General features: G+C 49.8%; 1 protein-coding gene across 3 annotated transcripts in view; it reads right to left on the reverse strand.

Annotated features, from left to right (window-relative positions):
* Positions 1-7,117, reverse strand: part of LOC140429063 (growth hormone receptor-like) — a 470,486-nt gene that overhangs the window by 86,496 nt on the left and 376,873 nt on the right. The gene's annotated exons all lie outside the window — the stretch shown is intronic.

Here is a 7,117-nt window from a genome sequence, read left to right on the forward strand (position 1 = left end):
AGACAGGGAAATTCAGCAAAGGGCACAGTCCCAGTTTCAGTGCAGATAGCAGGGTGAGGCAGGGATTTAATGAGGCAGCGAGGGCAGGGATTTAAAACAATAATTGTGCTCGAAGATAAGCCCCTATCCGTATTCATTTAATTTTATTGATGGAAAAACAAAATGTAAATGGTTAAATACGCAGCATGTGTGGTGTACAGCCTCGATTGTTCATGCTCCCAGATGGCTGCTGATTGAGTTGCGTGAATGATCAAGCTCCCATTAAACACTGCGTGAAATGGGAAAGTGCCATTCGGCCCATCGCATCTATTTTTTAATAGAATTTACAGTGCAGAAGGAGGCCATTCAGCCCATCAAGTCTGCACCGGCTCTTGGAAAGAGCACCCTACCCAACGTCAACACCTCCACCCTATCCCCATAACCCAGTAACCCCACCCAACACTCAGGGAAATTTTGAACACGAAGGGCAATTTAGCACGGCCAATCCACCTAACCTGCACATCTTTAGACTGTGGGAGGAAACCGGAGCACCCGGAGGAAACCCACGCACACACGGGGAGAACGTGCAGACTCCGCACAGACAGTGACCCAAGCCGGGAATCGAAGCTGGGACCCTGGAGCTGTGAAGCAATTGTGCTAACCACTATGCTACCGTGCTGCCCATCTACTCCACCTGTGACAGCTACTACGCCTTTGAACAATCAAAGTGCAGTAGGGGCTGTTTAGCACAGTGGGCTAAACAGCTGGCTTGTAATGCAGAACAATGCCAGCAGCGCAGGTTCAATTCCCGTACCAGAATCCCCGAACAGGTGCCGGAATATGGCGACTAGGGGCTTTTCACAGTAACTTAATTGAAGCCTACTTGTGACAATAAGCGATTATTATTATTTCCATTATAAGAACATGAGAACTAGGAGCAGGAGTAGGCCATCTGGCCCCTCGAGCCTGCTCCGCCATTCAATGAGATCATGGCTGATCTTTTGTGGACTCAGCTCCACTTTCCGGCCCGAACACCATAACCCTTAATCCCTTTACTGTTCAAAAATCTCTCTATCTTTGCCTTAAAAACATTTAATGAAGGAGCCTCAACTGCTTCACTGGGCAAGGAATTCCATAGATTCACATCCCTTTGTGTGAAGAAGTTCCTCCTAAACTCAGTCCTAAATCTACTTCCCCTTATTTTGAGGCTATGCCCCCTAGTTCTGCTTTCACCCACCAGTGGAAACAACCTGCCCGCAAATATCCTATCTATTCCCTTCATAATTTTATATGTTTCTATAAAATTCCCCCCTCATTCTTCCAAATACCAATGAGTACAGTCCCAGTCTACTCAGTCTTTCCTCATAAACCAATCTTCTCAACTCTGGGATTAACCGAGTGAATCTCCTCTGCACCGCCTCCAGTGCCAGTACATCCTTTCTAACTAAGGAGACCAAAACTGTACATGGTACCCCAGGCGTGGCCTCACCAGCACCCTATACAGCTGCAACATTACCTCCTGTTTTTAAACTCCATCCCTCTAGCAATGAAGGACAAAATTCCATTTGCCTCCTTAATCACCTGCTGCACCTGTAAGCCAACTTTTTGTGATTCATGCACAAGGCCACCCAGGTCCCTCTGCACAGCAGCAAGCTGCAATTTGTTACCATTTAAATAATAGTCCATTTTGATGTTATTCCGACCAAAATGCTCATAATCAACATCGAGCTCCATCTGCCAGACCCTTGCCCACTCACTTAAACTATCGAAATCCCTCTGCAGACTTTCAATGTCCTCTGCTCACTTTACTCTGTCACTCATCTTCGTGTCATCAGTGAACTTTGACACATTCCACCTGGTCCCCAACTCCAGATCATCTCTGTAAATTGTAAATAATTGCGGTCACAACAATTGCCCTGAGGCACACCACTACCACTGATCGCCAACCAGAAAAACACCCATTTATCCCCACTCTTTGCTTTCTGTTAGTTACCAATCCTCTATCCCTGCTAATACATTACCTGTAACCGTTTCTTATGCATCAGCCTTTTGTGTGGCACCTTGTCGAATGCCTTCTGGAAACCACATCCACCGGTTCCCCGTTGTCCACCTCGCTCGTAATGTCCTCAAAGAAATCCAGTAAATTAGCTGAACATGGCCTGCCTTTCATGAATCCACGCTGTGTCTGCCCAATGGGACAATTTCTATCCAGATGTCTCGCTATTTCTTCCTTGATGATAGATTCAAGCATTTCCCCCACTACAGAAGTTAAGCTAACCGGCCTATAGTTACCAGCCTTTGGTCCGCCTACTTTTTTAAACAGTGGCGTCACATTTGCTGCTTTCCAATCTACCAGAATCGCCCTAGCGTCCAGCAAATTTTGGCAAATTACCACGAGAGCATTTGCTATTTTTCCCGCCATCTCTTTTAGCACCCAGGGGTGCATTCCATCAGGGCCAGGAGACTTGGAATGCATCACCATGACTTCTCAATCTATGTAATCTCCTGGGGTAGTTGAATAATAATAATAATACCTTATATTGTCACAAGTATGAAGTTGCTGTGAAAAGCCCCTAGTCGCCACGTTCCGGCGCCTGTTCGGGTAAGCTGGTCCGGGAATTGAACCCGCGCTGCTGCCCTTGGTTTGCATCACAAACCGGCTGTCTAGCCCACTGAGCTAAACCAGAATAAGAGTGGAAGACCCTGGAATTGCATCTTAAATTACCTCTTGAAATTACACCTGACCTCCCTCCTGTCAACTGAAATTGATAATCAAATAAAAGTTGATATAATTGGTCCTTTTGCAGGATCTTGTCCTGATTGGGCCTGCCATGTGGTTTCAATATTTACAATGTTCTTCTGAAAAATGAGAACCTACAATATTCGCCAATACCCAGGCACACTGTGCAGTGAACAAGCTGAATTTACACAGAGCCTTGACCAATGTCCCAAGCTGTCTTCACAGACTGCAATGGAAAACATCGAAGGACAAAGTGAACACAAACCTGGTTGAAGAAGTGGAGGAGGAAGAGATGGGGATGTTTTCGGGAGGGAATTCCAGAGTATCATTCCCAGATGACACACCACCAAAAGACCAAAGCCAATACACAGAAACACACATCGAAAATAGAATCAGGAGGAGTCCATTCGGCCCTTCGAGCCTGCTCTCCCATTCATTATGATCCTGGCTGATCATTAAGTTCAATACCCTGATCCCGCCTTCCCCCCATATCCCTCGATCTCTTTACCCCCAAGAGCTGTATCTAATTCCTTCTTGAAATTACACAGCGTTTTGGCCTCAACTACTTTCTGTGGGAGTGAATTCCACAGATTCACCGCTCTCTGGGTGAAGAAATTTCTCCTCACCTCAGTCCTAAAAGGTTTCCCCCTTATCCTCAAACTATGACCCCTAGTTCTGGACTCCCCCACCATCGGGAACATTCTTTCTGAATCTACCCTGTCTGATCCTGTTAGAATTTGATAAGTTTCTATGAGATCCCCTCTCACTCTTCTAAACTCCAGCGAATATAATCCTAACCGACTTAGTCTCTCCTCATGTGACAGTCCCGCCATCCCAGGAATCAGTCTGGTAAACCTTCGCTGCTCTCCCTCGAGAGCAAGAACATCCTTCCTCAGAGAAGGAGACCAAAACTGCCCACAATACCCCAGGTGCGGCCTCACCAATGCCCGATATAGGGGCGATTCTCCGAGCCCCGGGCCGGGCCGGAGAATTGGATTAACCGCGCCACGACGCCCCGATGCCGGTGCGTGATTCTCTGAGGCGTGGCGAATCGGTGCCATTTGCGCCGGCACGTTTGGCGCGCTGCCGGCCGCGGGCCGCTGGAATCGGCGGGGCCCCCGATTCTCCGGCCCGGATGGGCCGAGCGGCCGCTCCGACACGACAGAGTCCCGCCGGCGCCGTTCACCCCTGGTCGCTGCCGACGGGAACTCTGCGCGAACGCTCGGGGGGGGGGGGGGGGGGGGGCGGCCTGTGGGGGGGGGCTCCCTCACCGGGCCGACCTCTCTGTCGGCGGGCCTCCTTTCCTCCGGCAATGTTATATCCCTGCGCAATTGTTGTGCGGGGCAGCCTGGGGGAGGGCGGCCACTGCGCATGCGCGGGACCCAAGGCGCCGCATCTTTTACGCGGTGACGGGGCCCCCCGTCAGAGGAGCAGATAGGTAGACAGATTTTGGAAAAGAGTAAAAACAACAGGGTTGTGGTGATGGGAGACTTCAACTTCCCCAATATTGACTGGGACTCACTTAGTGCCAGGGGCTTAGACGGGGCGGAGTTTGTAAGGAGCATCCAGGAGGGCTTCTTAAAACAATATGTAAACAGTCCAACTAGGGAAGGGGCGGTACGGGACCTGGTATTGGGGAATGAGCCCGGCCAGGTGGTAGATGTTTCAGTAGGGGAGCATTTCGGTAACAGTGACCACAATTCAGTAAATTTTAAAGTACTGATGGACAAGGATAAGAGTGGTCCTAGGATGAATGTGCTAAATTGGGGGAAGGTTAATTATAACAATATTAGGCGGGAACTGAAGAACATAGATTGGGGGCGGATGTTTGAGGGCAAATCAACATCTTACATGTGGGAGGCTTTCAAGTGTCAGTTGAAAGGAATTCAGGACCGGCATGTTCCTGTGAGGAAGAAGGATAAATACGGCAATTTTCGGGAACCTTGGATAACGAGAGATATTGTAGGCCTCGTCAAAAAGAAAAAGGAGGCGTTTGTCAGGGCTAAAAGGCTGGGAACAGACGAAGCCTGCGTGGAATATAAGGAAAGTAGGAAGGAACTTTAGCAAGGAGTCAGGAGGGCTAGAAGGGGTCACGAAAAGTCATTGGCAAATAGGGTTAAGGAAAATCCCAAGGCTTTTTACACGTACATAAAAAGCAAGAGGGTAGCCAGGGAAAGGGTTGGCCCACTGAAGGATAGGCAAGGGAATCTATGTGTGGAGCCAGAGGAAATGGGCGAGGTACTAAATGAATACTTTGCATCAGTATTCACCAAAGAGAAGAAATTGGTAGATGTTGAGTCTGGAGAAGGGTGTGTAGATAGCCTGGGTCACATTGAGATCCAAAAAGACGAGGTGTTGGGTGTCTTAAAAAATATTAAGGTAGATAAGTCCCCAGGGCCTGATGGGATCTACCCCAGAATACTGAAGGAGGCTGGAGAGGAAATTGCTGAGGCCTTGACAGAAATCTTTGGATCCTCACTGTCTTCAGGGGATGTCCCGGAGGACTGGAGAATAGCCAATGTTGTTCCTCTGTTTAAGAAGGGTAGCAAGGATAATCCCGGGAACTACAGGCCGGTGAGCCTTACTTCAGTGGTAGGGAAATTACTGGAGAGAATTCTTCGAGACAGGATCTACTCCCATTTGGAAGCAAATGGACGTATTAGTGAGAGGCAGCATGGTTTTGTGAAGGGGAGGTCGTGTCTCACTAACTTGATAGAGTTTTTCGAGGACGTCACTAAGATGATTGATGCAGGTAGGGCAGTGAATGTTGTCTATATGGACTTCAGTAAGGCCTTTGACAAGGTCCCTCATGGTAGACTAGTACAAAAGGTGAAATCACACAGGATCAGGGGTGAGCTGGCAATGTGGATACAGAACTGGCTAGGTCATAGAAGGCAGAGAGTAGCAATGGAAGGATGCTTTTCTAATTGGAGGGCTGTGACCAGTGGTGTTCCACAGGGATCAGTGCTGGGACCTTTGCTCTTTGTAGTATATATAAATGATTTGGAGGAAAATGTAACTGGTCTGATTAGTAAGTTTGCAGACGACACAAAGGTTGGTGGAATTGCGGATAGCGATGAGGACTGTCAGAGGATACAGCAGGATTTAGATTGTTTGGAGACTTGGGCGGAGAGATGGCAGATGGAGTTTAATCCGGACAAATGTGAGGTAATGCATTTTGGAAGGTCTAATGCAGGTAGGGAATATACAGTGAATGGTAGAACCCTCAAGAGTATTGAAAGTCAAAGAGATCTAGGAGTACAGGTCCACAGGTCATTGAAAGGGGCAACACAGGTGGAGAAGGTAGTCAAGAAGGCATACGGCATGCTTGCCTTCATTGGCCGGGGCATTGAGTATAAGAATTGGCAAGTCATGTTGCAGCTGTATAGAACCTTAGTTAGGCCACACTTGGAGTATAGTGTTCAATTCTGGTCGCCACACTACCAGAAGGATGTGGAGGCTTTAGAGAGGGTGCAGAAGAGATTTACCAGAATGTTGCCTGGTATGGAGGGCATTAGCTATGAGGAGCGGTCAAATAAACTCGGTTTGTTCTCACTGGAATGAAGGAGGTTGAGGGGCGACCTGATAGAGGTGTACAAAATTATGAGGGGCATAGACAGAGTGGATAGTCAGAGGCTTTTCCCCAGGGTAGAGGGGTTTTTACTCCGGTTTTTACTCCGGCATCGGCACTTAGACTCCCGTTGGGAGAATCCGGCCCACAATTTCAGTAAAACATTCCCGTTCCATACTCAATTCCTGTTGCTATGAGGCCAATGTATCATTTGCCAATGAGCAGAGAGTTCAGGGAAAGTGGAAAGTGGGCAGTAGATTTGGGGGAGGTTATAGAAAGGGAGGGTCAAGGCCATGAATGGAAGTGATGAGGGCGAAATTCTCCCAAAACGGCGCCAATCAGACGGGCATCACGCCATCCCAAAGGTGCGGAGTGCTCCCCATCTTTGGGGGCCGAGCCCCATCATTGAGGGGCTAGGCCGACGCTGGAGGAATTTCCGCCCCTCCAGCTGGCGGAAACGGCCTTTGTTGCCCCGCCAGCTGGCGCGGAAATGACATCCCCGGGCGGCGCATGCGCGGGAGCGTCAGCGGCCGCTGACAGTTTCCCGCGCGTGCGCAGTGGAGGGAGTCTCTTCCGCCTCCGCCATGGTGGAGACCGTGGAAGGGAAAGAGTGCCCCCACGGCACAGGGCCCGCCCGCGGATCGGTGGGCCCCGATCGCGGGCCAGGCCACCGTGGGGGCACCCCCTGGGACCAGATCGCCCCGCGCCCCCCCCCCAGGAGCTCGGAGCCCGCCCGCGCCGCCTTGTCCCGCCGTTCAAAAGGTGGTTTAATCCACGCCGGCGGGACAGGCAATTTATCGGCGGGACTTCGGCCCATACGGGCCGGA

Source organism: Scyliorhinus torazame, chromosome 9 (assembly GCF_047496885.1).
Source record: "Scyliorhinus torazame isolate Kashiwa2021f chromosome 9, sScyTor2.1, whole genome shotgun sequence".
Lineage (NCBI taxonomy): Eukaryota > Metazoa > Chordata > Chondrichthyes > Carcharhiniformes > Scyliorhinidae > Scyliorhinus > Scyliorhinus torazame.